The sequence below is a fragment of the Schistocerca nitens genome, chromosome 3 (assembly GCF_023898315.1).
Source record: "Schistocerca nitens isolate TAMUIC-IGC-003100 chromosome 3, iqSchNite1.1, whole genome shotgun sequence".
Lineage (NCBI taxonomy): Eukaryota > Metazoa > Arthropoda > Insecta > Orthoptera > Acrididae > Schistocerca > Schistocerca nitens.
The window spans coordinates 728,742,205-728,765,878 of record NC_064616.1 but is presented as its reverse complement, the minus strand read 5'-3'; the positions used below and the strand labels follow the sequence as shown (position 1 = coordinate 728,765,878).

At 45.7% G+C, this 23,674-nt stretch overlaps 1 protein-coding gene and 1 pseudogene across 1 annotated transcript in view; one reads left to right on the top strand and one right to left on the bottom strand.

Moving 5' to 3' along the window:
• Window positions 1-23,674, bottom strand: part of LOC126248704 (ecdysone-induced protein 74EF-like) — a 737,945-nt gene that overhangs the window by 636,377 nt on the left and 77,894 nt on the right. The gene's annotated exons all lie outside the window — the stretch shown is intronic.
• LOC126250378 (5S ribosomal RNA) lies at window positions 5,557-5,674 on the top strand (annotated as a pseudogene).

Sequence of the window (23,674 nt, the reverse complement as noted above, 5' to 3'; positions counted from 1 at the left end):
TACCAGATCACAGAAATGTAGTTCACTGTCAATCAATACCTGGAGAAATCTTTAGAGTATAACATCACTAGGAGGATTTGCGGGGGTTTCTCAGCACAACGTAGGTTTGTTTTCAAATGATTATTTGTTACTTGCGTTTCACTCGATAGGGGAAAGGACTGGCAGTAGCAACATGCCGCTCTTCAGCCTGTTAGTGAAATAATTAAACAAAAATGTACTGACAAGCATAAAAGTTATTACCTTAAGGAACTTGATAGGACGATGAAGAGTGGAAAACTATGAAGATGACGGTACTTTGAATTTCATGCCAGTAACATTTCCTAGGTGACGGATTTGGATACAAATGAGGTTGAAGAGGAACTGATATGGGAAAGGATGTGGGATAGGCATTAGGAAGGGTCAAGAGACCGGATGTAGGTATTATGGAGCTGGTAGGATTGCAGTTATGTAGAAAAGTCATGGATTGCCACCTTAATTTGAAAAAGAAATTGGTAGGGCAGGTCATAGTTGAGAGAACAGGTAGACCCCACGAAGGATTTCATGTTCTGGGAGAGAAAAGTGTTTGAAACTGCCCAGGGTAATGACATGGACTGCGTGGAGAAGTAAGAAAGGTGACACATGATGACAGATTCGTGAGTGCATTGGTTAATAATATCGCGTGTGTTATGAATTCCAATAAATGATCTACATAACAGTCATACTTGGGCAATCGTGCAAATAATGATAGGCTTTGGGGAAACTTCGTCAACTTTTGTGCAAATTGAAACACATAGAAATAATCGCCCAAATGAATCCAAGCTCTGATAATGTATAGAACGATGTAACAGCAGTAACAGCATATAACATGGCTTGCATGTAGAACCTGTAGCGTCCTCTCTTGCGTTACTATAGAATCGAGCTTACGTCAGGCTCAATCAGTGAACAGCCGCCAAACTAAGTTGAAGAAAATAAAATAAAATGTCAATTCAACAGCAGAGAGCACAATATCAACTTGTGGATGGGTACCAAGAGCGCTGAATTTTCAGTTTCCAGGAAACGGGTTTGTCGTGAAGTGACATTTCGGCTCGTTCACGCTACGATGCTACGACAATGACGCACGAGTGCACCCGGTGGATAGAACGCTGCGACTAGGAGACTGAGCTAAACAATGTAACCACGACATGCGACGAGTGCTAACTTCTCTACACGGCAGTGACGGGCCATACAGCTTCATCCAGGGTGTCGGCTCGACGCCGGAGCTCTGCATCGAGTGTGTCCAGTTGAACGAAATTTCCTCCGAGTGGGCCGCATAAACGCTTTTCAGTTGATATCGCGTGGGCTCAAAGCCACAAAAATGAGTACAAAATTTTGCCGGACTGTAAGTGGTTAGTAAAAGTAGATTTGAAGTGAGAGTAAGGCTTAACGCTGCAACGACGACGAGGTCGTGGAGACAAAGCACAAGCTCGGATCGGTCGTTGATGGGAAGGAAATCGGCCGTATCCTTTTCAAAGGACCCGCTTCCCCATTCAGTTTAATCAATTTTTCGGAGACTACTACAGTTGTAAAACTACCATCGGCTATCACAAGTTAGAGTAGACTACGGTAGTTTTCCTGGTAACTATGGTCAGTTAAGGTCGTGCTCGCGCTACCTGTACTTTAGGTGTGTTGCATATCTATGGGGCGTAACCTTATAACGATCGCTTTCGTTACGTATGCGATCAGTATCCGACTAGGTTCCCCTAAAACCCGGAAGTGGTGAACCGTCTAGGAACTGAGTGAGGATATACACTCCTGGAAATGGAAAAAAGAACACATTGACACCGGTGTGTCAGACCCACCATACTTGCTCCGGACACTGCGAGAGGGCTGTACAAGCAATGATCACACGCACGGCACAGCGGACACACCAGGAACCGCGGTGTTGGCCGTCGAATGGCGCTAGGTGCGCAACATTTGTGCACCGCCACCGTCAGTGTCAGCCAGTTTGCCGTGGCATACGGAGCTCCATCGCAGTCTTTAACACTGGTAGCATGCCGCGACAGCGTGGACGTGAACCGTATGTGCAGTTGACGGACTTTGAGCGAGGGCGTATAGTGGGCATGCGGGAGGCCGGGTGGACGTACCGCCGAATTGCTCAACACGTGGGGCGTGAGGTCTCCACAGTACATCGATGTTGTCGCCAGTGGTCGGCGGAAGGTGCACGTGCCCGTCGACCTGGGACCGGACCGCAGCGACGCACGGATGCACGCCAAGACCGTAGGATCCCACGCAGTGCCGTAGGGGACCGCACCGCCACTTCCCAGCAAATTAGGGACACTGTTGCTCCTGGGGTATCGGCGAGGACCATTCGCAACCGTCTCCATGAAGCTGGGCTACGGTCCCGCACACCGTTAGGCCGTCTTCCGCTCACGCCCCAACATCGTGCAGCCCGCCTCCAGTGGTGTCGCGACAGGCGTGAATGGAGGGACGAATGGAGGCGTGTCGTCTTCAGCGATGAGAGTCGCTTCTGCCTTGGTGCCAATGATGGTCGTATGCGTGTTTGGCGCCGTGCAGGTGAGCGCCACAATCAGGACTGCATACGACCGAGACACACAGGGCCAACATCCGGCATCATGGTGTGGGGAGCGATCTCCTACACTGGCCGTACACCACTGGTGATCGTCGAGGGGACACTGAATAGTGCACGGTACATCCAAACCGTCATCGAACCCATCGTTCTACCATTCCTAGACCGGCAAGGGAACTTGCTGTTCCAACAGGACAATGCACGTCCGCATGTATCCCGTGCCACCCAACGTGCTCTAGAAGGTGTAAGTCAACTACCCTGGCCAGCAAGATCTCCGGATCTGTCCCCCATTGAGCATGTTTGGGACTGGATGAAGCGTCGTCTCACGCGGTCTGCACGTCCAGCACGAACGCTGGTCCAACTGAGGCGCCAGGTGGAAATGGCATGGCAAGCCGTTCCACAGGACTACAGCCAGCATCTCTACGATCGTCTCCATGGGAGAATAGCAGCCTGCATTGCTGCGAAAGGTGGATATACACTGTACTAGTGCCGACATTGTGCATGCTCTGTTGCCTGTGTCTATGTGCCTGTGGTTCTGTCAGTGTGATCATGTGATGTATCTGACCCCAGGAATGTGTCAATAAAGTTTCCCCTTCCTGGGACAATCAATTCACGGTGTTCTTATTTCAATTTCCAGGAGTGTATAAACGGTCGCGTAACCTACGAAACATTTTATTCTACATAGTTATCTCCTGTCCCATACTCAAGAATAAACGGTATGTATAGCAAAATTGAAATTTTCGCTGTTTCTTCAGGTCTCGTTTGAAAATTGTTGATTTGTAAAGTGAAATAGAGGGATATTGTAGTAAAACTAAAGAAAAGAATACAGATTTATGATATCGTGCTAGAAAACGCAATTTCCTCAACAAAAAGAAAAACAAAAAAAACCGTGAAATAAAAATGTATCAGATATCGCTTCAATACTTCGTCGAACTTACATAAAACATGTTTCTGTTGCTCATAATCAGAATCCCCTTCTAGCGAATACGAGCCATAGGCACTTCACTACCTCACCGCATCAGCAGAGCTAATGCCCTTTTTCTATTAACTCAACTTTGGATTGGATGTAATAGGTCATACTCCATTGAAGAATATTTTACAGGGTCCAAGTTTAACTTCTCATATTATACAGAGATCGGGCGTCTCTTGCAACGATGATACAATGTTCGGATTAGAAGATTTCAACTGACTCTACTCTATTCGAACCGGGCAGCAACCTCTGGGACTTGGACGGTAAATGGGAGTAATTTGTGTAATGTCTTTTCTTAACAACAAGGTGAATACTTCTGTCGAAATGGCTTCATATAATGACAGTTCACTTAACTATAGACATTTCAAACTGTTATGTTTAGTGTCTGAATGATTGTCGGCGGAAGTTTGCTTGTTGCGTGATCAATTGATACCTAAAATATAAATAAATAAATAAATAATACTGCTACCGTCTTAAACCTTTATATCTTTCTACCCCATACTACCGAGTTATGTTAAATTAAGCACTGAAATCTTATCACCGAGCACTTTCCTTCCCTCTGCGATCCCAGTAGTATTGAAATAATGTTACTGCCCTCTACTGTGTTCTCTTCTTGAACGAGTTTTTGACATGAGTAATCACAAGTCGCTCCATGACTCATATCTTACATAAGATTTTAGCCATCTCCATACTGAATTAACGTGATCATAACGACATCGGAGAAAGAAAAGGACAAATTGTTTCCTTGTGACAATGTCTATAAGAGCACTGTACTTTCCTAATCATCTATCGGCGAATGATATACGTGTTCTCTGTTCACAGTATGTACTAGAGATTGAAAGATTAACTAGAAGCGAAAACAATAAGCTTCCAGTATACATGCAGAACATCACTCCTATTTCATCAAATATTCTTTTGATGTGTGTATGACTCTTTCGAGGGTTGTATCGATCTGCAGAAGCTCAACTGATTGTCGAAAACGAAGCTATCTTCTTATTTAGGCTAACAAACCCTTGCACCCGAATGGCACTTTTACACTCTGGATGGTTCTCATCTATTATACGCGTAGACTTAATTATAGATTCTAGTCATTACGAAGATACCACTCCTAATACTTCAACTACCAAAAGACGGCTAAACTGCGAGTATATAGATGCGTTAGGTAGTAAAGGCTGTATCACGACGTAAGACTAAAGACGGAGGCGAAGCTGGCGTTAGCCGCAACTTCAAGAGTGCTTCTAGTCAAAGGCACCAAGCATGTTGGCGCAGTACATAGGGTAATAGATTCGCATGTGGGAAGAGGGCTGAATTTCTGCCTCAGCCTTGTTCAGTCTGCATATGTGCTCCTTCACTAATGGAATCGCTGTCGATGGGCCGTTATACCACAATTTTCTTCCCTCCTTATTAGTTAAAGTATATTTTCTGGCTTTTATGGAAGTCAATAGATGTATTTTTGCTCGTAATAAGTGAAAGTCGACTAGACACATTTCATGCAATATATTCCTGCGTATATGGATGAGGACTTGCCTGTCTCAAAAAATCTATAGTCATTTATTCGTCTGCTAGAGTGGGTTATCTTTGGCTGCGAACTGCAAGGCATGCCTTAAGCAAGTCGCCTATATTCTTGACGTGAGTAGGGCAATATAATTGCATCGCGGGCAGAATCGGCTAGAGAGGGCCGCATGGCCACTGGACCAAGTTAAGAGGTCTCGTTTGCTTGCTGCTGATCTTTTCGGTATTGGAGCTTTGTCTTGAAATAAACAAACAGGCATTTGAAGCGAGATCGTTGTGGATTATGGTGAGAAGGTTGTTTGCTTGTGCTGCACTTGCGATGTACTTTGTGGAACATCAGACTGATTCGCGCGAAATACTTTGCAGTCGTATTCAACGAGAGTAGCATCAGTTCTTTCTCCGAGTTCACCTTCCTTAGAGCAAGTGAGACTCAATACCTAATTTCCTTTCAGTCACCGAGAGTTGCAAGTTGCTTACCTTATTGTTTTTCCTTTCATAGAACAATATTATGGTTGCTTATGTGAATACAACCAGCGGCCTTGCCGCAGTGGTAACACCGGTTCCCATCAGATCACCGAAGTTAAGCGCTGTCGGACTGGGCTAGCACTTGGATGGGTGACCATCCGGTCTGCCAAGCGCTGTTGGCAAGCGGGGTGAGGCAACACTAAGGAGCTACTTGACAGAGATGTAGCGGCTCCGGTCTCGTAAACTGACGTACGACCGGGAGAGCGGTGTGCTGACCACGTGTCCCTCCATATCCTCATCCAGTGACGCCTGTGGGCTGAGGATGACACGGCGGCCGGTCGGTGCCGTTGGGCCTTCACGGCTTGTTCGGGCGGAGTTTAGTTCAGTTTTTTATGTGAATATAGCAGGTAATAAGTGTATAAAGACCCGTCAACAACGAGGTCATTAGAGACGGAGCAGAACCTCGAATTAGGGAAGCCTGCGGTAGAAAATAGGCGCCTTTCAAAGGAACCATTCTGACATTTGCCGCAAGTGATCTAGGGAAATCACGGAGAGCCTAACTCAGGGCCGGCCGGAGTGGCCGAGCGGTTCTAGGCGCTACAGTCTGGAACCGCACGACCGCTACGGTCCCTGGTTCGAATCCTGCCTCGGGCATGGATGTGTGTGATGTCCTTAGGTTAGTTAGGTTTAAGTCGTTCTAAGTTCTAGGGGACTGATGACCACAGCAGTTAAGTCCCATAGTGCTCAGAGCCATTTGAACCTAACTCAGGATGGCCGGACGCGGGTTTCAACCGTCCCTTTCCGAATGCGAGTCCAGTAGGTTAACATTGCCTGATTTTCCTTGTCTTTTGTAAACGTATGTCCATGTAAAGTCAACGGCGGGTGGAACCTACCTCCTCTAATGTAATAAAATCCATGACACATGAGGAATCCTACAATATCAACAGCTATCGATATCTTCATTTACAAAAGTAAAAAGTTTATATAAAAAACTGTGCCCATAAAAATACCAGCATTTGTATGTGAAAAAGATCTAATATCTTTTTTATTTGTATAGTAACTCTGTTTCTTCTTCATCGTTTACAGACATGGCAGCAAATTGTGATGAATGATAGTCAAGTCTTTGTGTGAGGCTGCAGAAAGCAGGCGTATTGTTCGGATTCTTAGCTCAAATTGTGTCACTACAACGCGTCAAAAGTTTCGGAATACAAACGTTGAGAGGTTCAGATACTTGACTTCATTTCGTAATTTGAGAGTTACCAGTTTTTCGCCGGCCGGGGTGGCCGAGCGGTTCTAGGCGCTTCAGTCTGGAACCGTGTGACCGCTACGGTCGCAGGTTCGAATCCTGCCTCGGGCATGGATGTGTGTGTTTTTCTTAGGTTAGTTAGGTTTAAGTAGTTCTAAGCTCTAGGGGACTGATGACCACAGCTGTCCCATAGTGCTCAGAGCCATTTGAACCAGTTTTTCGTAACCCTTTCATCAGTTAATTTTCTACATAACAGATCAGCTTGCAGACGTTATAATGATTCTAAACAAGACAACTAAGCCAACATCACGACAATCAGCTACGTAAAAATTTCGTATCTTTGTATGCGAATATCTCCTTCGATGCAGCTCACCTCAAAACAATGATTAACGTTAGGTCTGCGGACTAGTCATTGAATATGTGGCACTGAAGAGGCATATTACATTCCTGACACAGTGATTCCTTCTATAATTTAATGGTGAGTTTCTGGGTGTGCAGACGAGGTTTTATTTCCATTTTCGCACTATATTTCAGCGACGGACACAGTCGTCTTCTTCAGTGGCTGCGATTTATGGTGTTGCTTGTACTCTCTACTTTCGAGTTGTGGCAGCGAGCACATGTAACATACCTCGCAGCACCTGAAGAAGACGAGTGGGTCGGTCATTGAAAATGGAAATACAAACTCTACTGAACTCCCAGAAGTACACCATTAATTAATCACGCCAAGAAATCCTGAGAGATGGCAAGGCATAATTTAGTTCGGGTATTTTTCAGACGCCTAGAGATAAATATTAATAAAATCTAAGATCATCAGTCCCCTAGAACTTAGAACTACTTAAACCTAACTAACCTAAGCACATCACACACATCCATGCCCGAGGCAGGATTCGAACCTGCGACCGTAGCAGTCGCGCGGTTCCGGACTGCGCGCCTAGAACCGCTAGACCACCGCGGCCGGCTAAAATTTGCAAAATCTCTCAGCATGGGCCCGCTGTTATTGATCGTAATCTCTCCAGCATAAAATAAGATTACAGGCCAATGAACTGAAATTCCCCAGTAAAATAGCAGCATACACAGAGTCAGATTATAAAGGAAATGTAGATATTAGGGAGGTATGGAAAATATTTGATTTAAATTAATAAAGTGAACAAAATTGGTAAAAATGGATCTCCCATCTGTTGCGAACGAAGAAGTCTGTGCGCACCTGGTCCCGTCGGAAAATGGTTCAAATGGCTCTGAGCACTATGGGACTTAACTTCTGAGGTCATTAGTCCCCTAGAACTTAGAACTACTTAAACTTAACTAACCCAAGGACATCACACACATCCATGCCCGAGGCAGGATTCGAACCTGCGACCATAGCGGTCGCGCGGTTCCAGACTGAAGCGCCTAGAACCGCTCGGCCACACCGGCCGGCAATTAATTCAGGAAGTGGGTTGGTGGCTGAGGATGCACAAACGAAACAAAGTTAAGTTTTTCTTTCCGCCTTTCCAGCCCACTGTTCACGAACTGACCTAAGGAACTTCAGTGGGGGAAAACAATATATTTTCGTGTTGACGGTCCAAAACTTCCGGGTAGACCGTACCTGAAGCCTTTACGAGACGTAACGCAGTTGGATGTTACATGATCGATCAGCCCACACGGAGCACGGACCCTAAAGGAAAACAAGCGCTGACGCAGTAACATTATTTTTATCAGCGTTGAGCGTATAGACTAAACCTTAGCAGCGGGATCGTCAGACATAATTCGGAGAGGTACCAGGCGTATTTGCTACAAATAAATTACCGTCTATATCCGAAGAAATGTTTTGGTGCTCAAATCGTAATTTTCAAGAGTGTATTCGAAATGAAACACAGTGAAAACATTCAAGTATATCAGTATGAAACATTATCTACCGGCCACACACACATAATTTAAATTGCTTGAATTATTATTTATAATTCATCAATAATCGCTGCCACACACTGTCTGCAATGTATGTAAGTTACCCAGTTTGAGCTCTAAATTTTTGTAGCTGAAGCATCTACATTCATCTGTTGACAGGAAAAAGTATCTAGCATAATTTTAAAAGAGAAGGAACAATGTTCTTCGAACTTTGTAGAGTGGTAGGGCTACGGGAACGCAGGAAAAATACGTGTGTATATCGTGCTGACAGCTACAGAGCGGAGCAGAAAAATGATCGCTTCCAGGTATTCTCAACGATAATACAATTTTCCTTTTTATATCTTTCCCTATAGCCCAGGACATAAATAATGACTCTGATCTCAGACAGAAACTATACGTATCACAAGTAACACAGGGATTCCAACTTTATGAAGTTTTAGTACGAGGGCATGCTGAAAAGTAATGCCTTCGAATTTGTAAGGTGAGCTCTCTTTAAGTTTTTTAAAGAAAACAAACGTTATTAACATTCTACATTTTTATTCTGTATGTCTGCACATTTGCAGCCATCTTCCGCTAAAAACCCTCTAACTGGAGCGTGTAATACACTACTGGCCATTAAAACTGCTACACCACGAAGCTGACGTGCTACAGACGTGAAATTTAACCGACAGGAAGAAGATGCTGTGATATGCAAATGATTAGCTTTTCAGAGAATTCACACAAGGTTGGCGCCAGTGGCGACACCTACAATGTGCTGACATGAGGAAAGTTTCCAACCGATTTCTCATACACAAACAGCAGTTGACCGGCGTTGCCTGGTGAAACGTTGTGATGCCTCGTGTAAGGAGGAGAAATGTGTACCATCACGTTTCAGACTTTGATAAAGGTCGGATTGTAGCCTATCGCGATTGCGGTTTATCGTATCGCGACATTGCTGCTCGTGTTGGTCGAGATCCAATGACTGTTAGCAGAATATGGAATCGGTGGGTTCAGGAGGATAATACGGAACGCCGTGCTGGACCCGACGGCCTCGTATCACTTGTAGTCGAGATGACAGGCATCTTATCCGCATGGCTGTAACGGAACGTGCAGCCACGTCTCGATCCCTGAGTCAACAGATGGGGACGTTTGCAAGACAACAAACATCTGCACGAACAGTTCGACGACGTTTGCAGCAGCATGGACTATCAGCTCGGAGACCATGGCTGCGGTTACCCTTGGCGCTGCATCACAGACAGGAGCGCCTGCGATGGTGTACTCAACGACGAACCTGGGTGCACGAATGGCAAAATGTCAGTTTTTCGGATGAATCCAGGTTCTGTTTACAGCATCATGATGGTCGTATCCGTGTTTGGCGACATCGCGGTGAACGCACATTGGAAGCGTGTATTCGTCATCGCCATCCTGGCGTATTACCCGGCGTGATGGTATGGGGTGCCATTGGTTACACGTCTCTGTCACCTCTTGTTCGCATTGACGGTACTTTGAACAGTGAACCTTACATTTCAGATGTGTTATGACCCGTGGCCCTACCCTTCAATCGATCCCTGCGAAAACCTACATTTCAGCAGGATAGTGCACGACCGCATGTTGCAGGTCCTGTACGGGCCTTTCTGGATACAGAAAATATTCGACTGCTGCCCTGGCGAGTACATTCTCCAGATCTCTTACTAATTGAAAACGTCTGGTCAATGGTGGTCGAGCAACTGGCTCGTCACAATACGCCAGTCACTACTTTTGATGAACTGTATCGTGTTGAAGCTGCATGGGCAGCTGTACCTGTACACGCCATCCAAGCTCTGTTTGACTCAACGTCCAGGCGTATCAAGGCCGTTATTACGGCCATAGGTGGTTGTTCTGGGTACTGATTCCTCAGGATCTATGCACCCAAATTGCGTGAAAATGTAATCACATGTCAGTTCTAGTATAATATCTTTGTCCAATGAATACCCGTTTATCATCTGCATTTCTTCTTGGTGTAGCAATTTTAATGGACAGTGGTGTATAACGGTGTAACTACGTCGGTGCGTGAGAAATGGCGTGCTGTGACAGAGTTCCAAATTGAAAGAGTTCGTTCACACATGGAGCACTCTCTCCTTCATCATGACAATGCCAGACCATCCATGAGCGCTGCAACATCGGCAACAATCCGACGCCTTGGGTCCACTTTCATCGATCATCCCTCAAACAGTCCCGTTTTGGTCCCATCCGATTTTCAGCGGTTTCCAAAACTTAAAAAACGTTAAAAGACGAATCTCGTGCTTCGTTCTCGTAAAAAAACGAGGTTTCGCGAAAGCACGTAACATTTAATGAGCGAATTTACACTGAAGGGCCAAAGAAACTGGTACAGTTATGCGTATTCAAATACAGAGGTATGTAAACAGGCAGAATACGGCGCTGCGGTCGGCAACTCCTACATTAGACAAGAGTCTGGCGCAGGTGTTAGACCAGTTACTGCTGCTGCAATGGCAGGTTATCAAGATTTAAGTGGTTTTGAACGTGGTGTTAAAGTCGGCGCTTGAGCGATGGCACACAGCGTCTCCAAGATAGTGATGAAGTGGGGATTTTCCCATACGACCATTTCACGACTGTACCGTAAATATCAGGAATCCGGTAAAACATCAAACCTCCGATATTGCTATGGCGGTTGAAGGATCCGGCAAGAAAGGGACCATCGACGACTGAAGAGAATCGTTCAATGGGACAGAGGTGCAACCCTTCGGCAAATTGCTTGCAGATTTCAATGCTGGGCAACCAACAAGTGTCAGCCGGCAAACCGTTCAACGAAACATCATCGATGTGGGCTTTCTGAGCCGAAGGCCCACTCGTGTACCCTTGATGACTGCACGACACAAAGCCTTACGCCTCGCCTGGGCCCGTCAACACCGACATTGCACTGTTAATGACTGGAAAGATATTGTCTGGGCGAACGACTCTCGTTTCAAATTATATCGTGCTGATGGACGTGTACGGGTATGGAGACAACCTCATGAATCCATGGACCCCGCATGTCAGCGGGGGACTGTCCAAGCTAGTGGAGGCTCTGTGATGGTGTGGTCAGAGTGCAGCTGGAGCGATATGGGACACCTGATACGTCTAGATACAACTCTGACAGGTAACACTTACGTAAGCATCCTGTGCATTCCGACGGACTTAGGCAATTCCAGCAGGACAATGCGGCACTGTAAAGGTCCACAATTGCTGCAGAGTGGCTCCAGGAAAACTCTTCTGAGTTTAAACACTTCTTCTGGCCACCAAACTTCGCAGACCTGAACGTTGTTGAACACATCTGGGATGCCTTGCAAGGTGCTGTTCAAAAGAGAGCTCCACCAGGCCTAGTGAAGCACTGTGATGTTCCAACAAACCATAGGACTGAGGGTGGCGTTACTTCATTTTTAATGGAAAATTTTACGCTTCTATATTGCCGACACCCCCCCCCCCCCCCCATGAATCATGGACCTTGCCGTTGGTGAGGAGGCTTGCGTGCCTCAACGATACAGATAGCCGTACCGTAGGTGCAACCACAACGGAGGGGTATCTGTTGAGAGGCCATACAAACGTGTGGTTCCTGAAGAGGGGCAGCAGCCTTTTCAGTGCTTGCAGGGGCAACAGTCTGGATGATTGACTGATCTGGCCTTGTAACATTAACCAAAACGGCCTTGCTGTTGCGGTACTGCGAACAGCTATACTGTATGGTTAAATGATGATGGCGTCCTCTTGGGTAAAATATTCCGGAGGTAAAATAGTCCCCCATTCGGATCTCCGGGCGGGGACTACTCAGGAGGACGTCGTTATCAGGAGAAAGAAAACTGGTACTGTACGGATCGGAGCGTGGAATGTCAGATCCCTTAATCGGGCAGGTAGGTTAGAAAATTTAAAAAGGGAAATGGATAGGTTAAAGTTAGATATAGTGGGAATTAGTGAAGTTCGGTGGCAGGAGGAACAAGACTTCTGGTCAGGTGAATACAAGGTTATAAATACAAAATCAAATAGTGGTAATGCAGGAGTAGGTTTAATAATGAATAAAAAAATAGGAGTGCGGGTAAGCTACTACAAACAGCATAGTGAACGTATTATAGTGGCCAAGATAGACACGAAGCCCATGCCTACTACAGTAGTACAAGTTTATATGCCAACTAGCTCTGCAGATGACGAAGAAATTGAGGAAATGTATGATGAGATAAAAGAAATTATTCAGGTAGTGAAGGGAGACGAAAATTTAATAGTCGTTAGTGACTGGAATTCGACAGTAGGGAAAGGGAGAGAAGGAAACATAGTAGGTGAATATGGATTGGGGCTAAGAAATGAGAGAGGAAGCCGCCTGGTAGAATTTTGCACACAGCATAACTTAATCATAGCTAACACTTGGTTCAAGAATCATAAAAGAACGTTGTATACATGGAAGAATCCTGGAGATACTAAAAGGTATCAGATACATTATATAATGGTAAGACAGAGATTTAGGAACCAGGTTTTAAATTGTAAGACATTTCCAGGGGCAGATGTGGACTCTGACCACAATCTGTTGGTTACGAACTGTAGATTATAACTGAAGAAATTGCAAAAAGTTGGGAATTTAAGGAGATGGGACCTGGATAAACTGACTAAACCTGAGGTTGTACAGAGTTTCAGGGAGAGCATAAGGGAACAATTGACAGGAATGGGGGAAAGAAATACAGTAGAAGAAGAATGGGTAGCTCTGAGGGATGAAGTAGTGAAGGCAGCAGAGGATCAAGTAGGTAAAAGGACGAGGGCTAGTAGAAATCCTTGGGTAACAGAAGAAATATTGAATTTAATTGATGAAAGGAGAAAATATAAAAATGCAGTAAATGAAGCAGGCAAAAAGGAATACAAACGTCTCAAAAATGAGATCGACAGGAAGTGCCAAATGGCTAAGCAGGCATGGCTAGAGGACAAATGTAAGGATGTGGAGGCTTATCTCGCTAGGGGTAAGATAGATACAGCCTACAGGAAAATTAAAGAGACCTTTGGAGGAAAGAGAGCCACTTGCATGAATATCAAGAGCTCAGATGCAAAACCAGTTCTAAGCAAAGAGGGGAAAGCAGAAAGGTGGAAGGAGTATATATAGAGGGTCTATACAAGGGCGATGTACTTGGGGACAATATTCTGGAAATGGAAGAGGATGTAGATGAAGATGAAATGCGAGATATGATACTGCGTGAAGAGTTTGACAGACCACTGAAAGACCTGAGTCGAAACAAGGCCCCGGGAGTAGACAACATTCCATTAGAACTATTGACAGCGTTGGGATAGCCAGTCCTGACAAAACTCTACCATCTGGTGAGCAAGATGTATGAGACAGGCGAAATTCCCTTAGACTTCAAGAAGAATATAATAATTCCAATCCCAAAGAAAGCAGGTGTTGACAGATGTGAAAATTACCGAACTGTCAGTTTAGTAAGTCACAGCTGCAAAATACTAACACGAATTCTTTACAGACGAATTGAAAGACTGGTAGAAGCCGACCTCGGGGAAGATCAGTTTGGATTCCGTAGAAATGTTGGAACACGTGAGGCAATACTGACCTTACGACGTATCTTAGAAGAAAGATTGAGGAAAGGCAAACCTACGTTTCTAGCATTTGTAGACTTAGAGAAAGCTTTTGACAATGTTGACTGGAATACTCTCTTTCAAATTCTGAAGGTGGCAGGGGTAAAATACAGGGAGCGAAAGGCTATTTACAATTTGTGCAGAAAGCAGATGGCAGTTATAAGAGTCGAGGGGTATGAAAGGGAAACAGTGGTTGGGAAGGGAGTGAGACAGGGTTGTAGCCTATCCCCGATGCTATTCAATCTGTATATTGAGCAAGCAATAAAGGAAACAAAAGAAAAGTTCGGAGTAGGAATTGAAATGCAGAAGAAATAAAAACTTTGAGGTTCGCCGATGACATTGTAATTCTGTCAGAGACAGCAAAGGACTTGGAAGAGCAGTTGAATGGAATGGACAGTGTCTTGAAAGGAGGATATAAGATGAACATCAATAACAGCAAAACAAGGATAATGGAATGTAGTCGAATTAAATCGGGTGATGCTGAGGGAATTAGATTAGGAAATGAGACACTTAAAGTAGTAAAGGAGTTTTGCTATTTGGGGAGCAAAATAACTGATGATCGTCGAAGTAGAGAGGATATAAAATGTAGACTGGCAATTGCAAGGAAAGCGTTTCTGAAGAAGAGAAATTTGTTAACATCGAGTATAGATTTAAGTGTCAGGAAGTCGTTTCTGAAAGTATTTGTATGGAGTGTAGCCATGTATGGAAGTGAAACATGGACGATAAATAGTTTGGACAAGAAGAGAATAGAAGCTTCGAAATGTGGTGCTACAGAAGAATGTTGAAGATTAGGTGGGTAGATCACGTAACTAATGAGGAGGTATTGAATAGGATTGGGGAGAAGAGAAGTTTGTGGCACAACTTGACTAGAAGAAGGGATCGGTTTGTAGGACATGTCCTGAGGCATCAAGGGATCACAAATTTAGCATTGGAGGGCAACGTGGAGGGTAAAAATCGTAGAGGGAGACCAAGAGATAAATACACAAAGGAGATTCAGAAGGATGTAGGTTGCAGTAGGTACTGGGAGATGAAGAAGCTTGCACAGGATAGATTAGCATGGAGAGCTGCATCAAACCAGTCTCAGGACTGAAGACCACAACAACAACAACATATTGCCGAACCGCGACAGGTCTAGACGAGAACCTGGGACGCGGTAGGCAACTGTACAGCAGCTTAGGTGCTGTTTCTCGCACTTATTCGCAATTCCTACCGTCAGTAGTGGTTAAGGCACAACTTTGAAATATAGAAAAGGCTTGATTGCACAGTTCATTATTAAGCGTTACGCGTTTCAAAATTTAATCGTCAGACTGAAGCTGTGGAATGAAGTGTACAAGAAATGAATGACAGAAAATATACATAAGCATGTATCTAAGTATTCCAATATGCATTTTCTCTTCTTTAAAAGTAGCAAAAATGTTTTGTCAAATTTGTTCACGAGATGCTGACACGTACTTAATCGTAGTGTACAGAAGTTTGTAAAGTTACTATTTGATTTGCTTTCTATGGTCAATACAAGCGCCACCTACCGGCCATCGCATACCTCTTTGACAGTTCAAGCGGCACACTCAGTTTGGTACTGGTTCTATTCGATAGACGGCGGCATTGTCAGTCATGGGGTTTGTACTGTATTGAGTTTATGTGCTCACTTTTTTGAGCTATATCCTAAAATTTGATTTTTATGTAGGTACGATACTATTTGGAATTTATGTATATTGGAATACTTAGATACACACTTATGTATGTTTGTCATTAATGTCCTGCACACTTCATTCCATAGCTTAAGTCTGACGATGAAATTTTGAAAGGCGTAACGCTTAATAAAGAACTGTGCGATCAAGACTTTTCTACACTACTGGAAATTGAAATAAGAACACCGTGAATTCATTGTCCCATGAAGGGGAAACTTTATTGACACATTCCTGGGGTCAGATACATCACATGATCACACTGACAGAACCACAGGCATATAGACACAGGCAACAGAGCATGCACAATGTCGGCACTAGTACAGTGTATATCCACCTTTCGCAGCAATGCAGGCTGCTATTCTCCCATGGAGACGATCGTAGAGATGCTGGATGTAGTCCTGTGGAACGGCTTGCCATGCCATTTCCACCTGGCGCCTCAGTTGGACCAGCGTTCGTGCTGGACGTGCAGACCGCGTGAGACGACGCTTCATCCAGTCCCAAACATGCTCAATGGGGGACAGATCCGGAGATCCTGCTGGCCAGGGTAGTTGACTTACACCTTCTAGAGCACGTTGGGTGGCACGGGATACATGCGGACGTGCATTGTCCTGTTGGAACATCAAGTTCCCTTGCCGGTCTAGGAATGGTAGAACGATGGGTTCGATGACGGTTTGGATGTACCGTGCACTATTCAGTGTCCCTTCGACGATCACCAATGGTGTACGGCCAGTGTAGGAGATCGCTCCCCACACCATGATGCCGGGTGTTGGCCCTGTGTGCCCCGGTCGTATGCAGTCCTGATTGTGGCGCTCACCTGCACGGCGCCAAACACGCATACGACCATCATTGGCACCAAGGCAGAAGCGACTCTCATCGCTGAAGACGACACGTCTCCATTCGTCCCTCCATTCACGCCTGTCGCGACACCACTGGAGGCGGGCTGCACGATGTTGGGGCGTGAGCGGAAGACGGCCTAACGGTGTGCGGGACCGTAGCCCAGCTTCATGGAGACGGTTGCGAATGGTCCTCGCCGATACCCCAGGAGCAACAGTGTCCCTAATTTGCTGGGAAGTGGCGGTGCGGTCCCCTACGGCACTGCGTAGGATCCTACGGTCTTGGCGTGCATCCGTGCGTCGCTGCGGTCCGGTCCCAGGTCGACGGGCACGTGCACCTTCCGCCGACCACTGGCGACAACATCGATGTACTGTGGAGACCTCACGCCCCACGTGTTGAGCAATTCGGCGGTACGTCCACCCGGCCTCCCGCATGCCCACTATACGCCCTCGCTCAAAGTCCGTCAACTGCACATACGGTTCACGTCCACGCTGTCGCGGCATGCTACCAGTGTTAAAGACTGCGATGGAGCTCCGTATGCCACGGCAAACTGGCTGACACTGACGGCGGCGGTGCACAAATGCTGCGCAGCTAGCGCCATTCGACGGCCAACACCGCGGTTCCTGGTGTGTCCGCTGTGCCGTGCGTGTGATCATTGCTTGTACAGCCCTCTCGCAGTGTCCGGAGCAAGTGTGGTGGGTCTGACACACCGGTGTCAATGTGTTCTTTTTTCCATTTCCAGGAGTGTATATTTCAAAGTTGTGCCAAATCTGAATGGTCACCTGCCTATAGTATGGATGTATTTCTATATCAAGTAACGGAAATAGTGGTTAAACTTTGCTGACCACCGGTACACTACTACATGAATACGCTATTATGTATCGAACGGTGGCTAGGTAGCTTAGAACACTAACGAAAGGTTGGATAGAGAATTACATGCCGTCGACATGGAGAGCCTCACAGGCGAAATCTTTGATTCGTAGAGAAGGATGGAGAAAGTTATCAGCTTGGGCAATCTTGAAGGAACCATTCGGCTGGAGTGGCTTAGAGAAATGAGAATGGCTGAGAGAAATTAGAAGCTGAACCCGACGCCTCTCGAGTACGCGTCCAACGTCTGAACTACTGCGCCGCTTCACCCAAGTTGGATAAAGAGCTAGGCGTGATGTTATTGTACTAGATTTAGACGTGTGTGCTGACTACTAAACCGTATCTTCATGACAGATAGTGTCCCTTTTCTCTTGCTCAGCTCAAATAACTTTTTGTCCAGAAACAAAATAAGAAATACACTGCTGGAAATGGAAAAAAGAACACATTGACACCGGTGTGTCAGACCCACCATACTTGCTCCGGACACTGCGAGAGGGCTGTACAAGCAATGATCACACGCACGGCACAGCGGACACACCAGGAACCGCGGTGTTGGCCGTCGAATGGCGCTAGCTGCGCAGCATTTGTGCACCGCCGCCGTCAGTGTCAGCCAGTTTGCCGTGGCATACGGAGCTCCATCGCAGTCTTTAACACTGGTAGCATGCCGCGACAGCGTGGACGTGAACCGTATGTGCAGTTGACGGACTTTGAGCGAGGGCGTATAGTGGGCATGCGGGAGGCCGGGTGGACGTACCGCCGAATTGCTCAACACGTGGGGCGTGAGGTCTCCACAGTACATCGATGTTGTCGCCAGTGGTCGGCGGAAGGTGCACGTGCCCGTCGACCTGGGACCGGACCGCAGCGACGCACGGATGCACGCCAAGACCGTAGGATCCTACGCAGTGCCGTAGGGGACCGCACCGCCACTTCCCAGCAAATTAGGGACACTGTTGCTCCTGGGGTATCGGCGAGGACCATTCGCAACCGTCTCCATGAAGCTGGGCTACGGTCCCGCACACCGTTAGGCCGTCTTCCGCTCACGCCCAAACATCGTGCAGCCCGCCTCCAGTGGTGTCGCGACAGGCGTGAATGGAGGGACGAATGGAGACGTGTCGTCTTCAGCGATGAGAGTCGCTTCTGCCTTGGTGCCAATGATGGTCGTATGCGTGTTTGGCGCCGTGCAGGTGAGCGCCACAATCAGGACTGCATACGACCGAGGCACACAGGGCCAACACCCGGCATCATGGTGTGGGGAGCGATCTCCTACACTGGCCGTACACCACTGGTGATCGTCGAGGGGACACTGAATAGTGCACGGTACATCTAAACCGTCATCGAACCCATCGTTCTACCATTCCTAGACCGGCAAGGGAACTTGCTGTTCCAACAGGACAATGCACGTCCGCATGTATCCCGTGCCACCCAACGTGCTCTAGAAGATGTAAGTCAACTACCCTGGCCAGCAAGATCTCCGGATCTGTCCCCCATTGAGCATGTTTGGGACTGGATGAAGCGTCGTCTCACGCAGTCTGCACGTCCAGCACGAACGCTGGTCCAACTGAGGCGCCAGGTGGAAATGGCATGGCAAGCCGTTCCACAGGACTACATCCAGCATCTCTACGATCGTCTCCATGGGAGAATAGCAGCCTGCATTGCTGCGAAAGGTGGATATACACTGTACTAGTGCCGACATTGTGCATGCTCTGTTGCCTGTGTCTATGTGCCTGTGGTTCTGTCAGTGTGATCATGTGATGTATCTGACCCCAGGAATGTGTCAATAAAGTTTCCCCTTCCTGGGACAATGAATTCACGGTGTTCTTATTTCAATTTCCAGGAGTGTATATCAAGTACATGTTGTTTAGTTACCAGAGCGTTATTAAACAGCATGAGTGCCTTTGTTGTAGCTTGGTTAGTTACGAAGATGTGAAGAGCAGCATGTCTTTTTTAGTTAGCGCCCCGTATTTTTTATTCGGTAATCCACTCCCCTCCTCAAGATCTGTTCAAAAAAGTATCACAGGATACCATTCATGTAAAGTTGGTATTATCAAAAGCGTAACAAATAAGTGACTTTGCCGGCCGCTGTGGCCGAGCGGTTCTAGGGGCTTCAGTCTGGAACCGCGCGACCGCTACGGTCGCAGGTTCGAATGCTGCCTCGGGCATGGATGTGTGTGATGTCCTTAGGTTAGTTAGGTTTAAGTAGTTCTAAGTTCTAGGGGACTGATGACCTCTGATAAGTCCCATAGTGCTCAGAGCCATTTTTTGAAGTGACTTTTACTCTCCCGTCCTAGCATGCATTGCGAGTATCCGGGGTTCAGTACCTCGTCCACTTGCTGCAGCTGGTAATGAACTAAGTGAAACATAAGAAAAATGTATACGGGTCATTCAATCGACAATAAAAAAAAAACAGTTAAAATGTAGTTTATTGTCAATGCATCGTGTAAAAGTACTACAATACTGTACTCCATGTATCCGTATTGTAATTAAGAAAACATTATTGTCATTACTGTTCTGTTCACTTACATTCTCTTTAGATGAGTACCATTTCTACCTTTTCTTCATTAGTGTGCACTGGACTCACACATGATTTCAACTGAATGGCCGAAATGCATTTTCCTTGCGTTTACAATTTGTTTAATATCGCTTCAGCAAGTGGTCGAGTATGAAACTTCCAGGCAGATTGAAACTGTGTGCCCCACCGAGACTCGAACTCGGGACCTTTGCCTTTCGCGGGCAAGTGCTCTACCATCTGAGCTACCAAAGCACGACTCACGCCCGGTCCTCACAGCTTTACTTCTGTCAGTATCTCGTCTCCTACCTTCCCGAGTTCGAGTCTCGGTAGGGCACACAGTTTTAATCTGCCAGGAAGTTTCATATCAGCGCACACTCCGCTGCAGAGTGAAAATCTCATTCTGGAAGTGTCCGAGTACCCTGCAAATTGCAGTGTATGCTAGTGCGGGAAAGCCAGTTTTTGTGTTACGTTTTTAAGCATTTTACGTTTACGTGAATGGAACATTGTCATACATGTCTGAATAAGTCTTGTCGAAATGAAGTGAATCCCAGAATTAAGAATATAGGATGCTATTAAAATAAAAGACGTACTGATGAATTCTTCTCGGGTTATCAGCCGAGTGGTGGCGTCCCCATCATCGTATCCATCATCTTCTCCAGGAGATGATGGGTACGAAACGGATTGAAACGTTGCGACAAGACGACGCCACCACTCGGCTAATAACCCGAGAAGAATTCATCAGTGGAATACGCCGAGAAAGACTGCGATCGCATAAAAAGACGTACTGCTCTTCATGTCTGTGCAACGAACAGAATTACAAGAAAGGCACTCATCCTGTTTAACGCTCTCCTGTTACCTAAACAACATTTATCTGATACGTTTTTTAATTTTGTTTCCGGGAAAAAGTTATTTTGGGTGGTCAAAATAAATGGGAATCCTATATCTTAAGAAAAGAAATTAAACTCACAATTTATCTGTTTGAACTAAAATGATAATAGCTGATAAGATGATTTATGTTACATTCTAAAAGGCTGCAGAAATTTGAAGTTCTCGGCTCCAGGCATGGAATTATTTGAAAATATCTAACATTTGCGAAGAAAGGTAAATCATAACTTTAGTTGATTCTGGACTGAAGTTGCTAATCCTAGACGTATCTTCCACGAATGGCACGATATTAGTGCAGCCGTGGACTGGGTAAATACACAGCACAAATTGTGTGAACTTATCGACCAGATCGTCCTGTCATCAGTAACGACTCCCAATAACCCACCAGGGTACAGGACGAGGTCTTCCTTAAAGAAGTAACTCTTTGAGATAGCCGATGAGCTCTATACTCCAGCGTCAATAATTAATTGTAGTTACAGTCCCTCTGCGCTTGCGTGCTTGCGTATGCAGTTATCCGTAAATAGGTGACAGTTCTTTTAAGGTGGAGTTCATTCGTCATTGCGATCAGCACTGAAATTTACAGTTAATAATTCGGTGTTCGACGGTTTGGAGAAATTAATATTAGTCCTGTTTCATCTTCATATGTGTCACTGTTGTAAAGAAGTAGCGTGATACAGATACAGAAACAATTGAATATTCCTCTACAGAGGCGACTGTGCTGACTACAGTGTGTGCTCTTGTGGTCAGTGGGTTTATACTGTTTACTGTCGTCTTGCAGGCTTGTCGGAACATGCCACTTACATTGTTGTAGCCTACAGAAAAGAACGAAGTGTGTAAATTTTATTTAAAGGTTCTCCAGACAGCCAAAAAAGCCTCCACTGAGATATTTATGTAGGACACAACACGCTACGAAAGATCAGTTTTCATTTTCAATGGTCAGTATTTACATGAAGATCATGGCTGATATTAAATTTCAGACTCTTCGAACAGTAGTAATCAGGCACCTAGCAATCGAACGCACTTTGTTTAATATGTTCGACTACTTGGCGCCTAGATTAGGCGATTGATTAGCGGAACTTGTGTTCGCTCCCGGCAGCTGAGTGGTCAGCGCGACAGAATGTCAATCCTAAGGACCCGGGTTCGATTCCCGGCTGGGTCGGAGATTTTCTCCGTTCAGGGACTGGGTGTGGTGTTGTCCTAAAAAAATGGTTCAAATGGCTCTGAGCACTATGCGACTTAACTTCTGAGGTCATCAGTCGCCTAGAACTTAGAACTAATTAAACCTAACTAACCTAAGGACATCACACACATCCATGCCCGAGGCAGGATTCGAACCTGCGACCGTAGAGGTCGCTCGATTCCAGACTGCAGCGCCTAGAACCGCACGGCCACTCCGGGCGGCTGTGTTGTCCTACTCATCATCATTTCATCCTCATCGCGCAAGTCGTCGAAGTGACGTCAAATCGAAAAACTAGCGCCCGGCGAACGGTCTACCCGACGGGACGCCCTAGTCACGCACACCAGGACTTGGAACGTTGGCACTTAAATGTCCAAATGCACAGTCGTAAGCATGTGCTCATAGTTTAAAATGAGAGATTAACTCTCGGAAGTAGATAGGCTTAAATAAATGGTTCAATTTGGCTGTTTGGAGAGAATTCACATAAAATTTTCAAATGTAAATAATCGCGTAAACCACCTCTAATGACGAATATGATCCTGCAATAAAGTGTGTTGTATTTAGAGGGTATAGTATACATTTTCATGTTTTGTGGGAAACAGACCTGTAAATTTGTTTGAATAGGTAAGTAAAAATATCTCTAAATAACATCTAAGCCGAACTGACTGCTAGACGCTGTTAGGTAATTAGGATAGCAAATTTTAAGAGGGCCTCATCCACTATTACGTCTTGTTTGAAAATGTTTGACTTTACAATGAATCGCCAATGCATATCACACAAAATTTGTAAACGTCGACAGCTATGCGCGGAAATCTTGAGAAACTAGCTAGCAGGTTCGGTTTATTCGCTTACAGAATGAGAATTTTTACTGTTCGATAAGAAGGATGCTCCTTTATTGACAATGTGTAGCGTGAAGTTTTTCAGGTGACTATCGGAATGATGTCGAGTGTGCCGCGAGAAAAATAACACACGCGAAACTCTGTTCTGTCGATAGGTCCGCTATTCCTCGGAGCTGAAACACAGCGAACAGTGTAGCTCGATTGACAAAAAAACTGCCTACAGAAGAAGGCTGACCGACAGAAGTATCTGCGCGGTGCTGAGCAAGCGATGTGGGTCAATACGATGCATAAGCTGAGGCGGAAGTGCAAGGGAAGGTCGTCGGTTCATGCATACGTTACGTAAGGCCACTTCCGTGAGTCCGTTGCTCCGCGATGAAACGGACAAAGCTAAGCGTCTCAGTTGTCGGCTACATCACTGCGTGTACCGATTCTTTACGCGTTTGCTAGCTACAGCATGTTACTCAGAACGAACTACAGTCTGGAAACATGCCGGTAATAACAATTCACTACAGTATACACAGTACACACGCTAGAATGTCAACGACACGTACAAAGAAAGCTCAGTCAAAAAAGAAGGGAGCGACCTTTGTCATTTCCGTAAAGAGAAGCTGAGTCTACTGGCATAAATTTATATAGTGTATTAGTGTATATAGTGTATTAGTGACATATCTGTCGGTCGGGA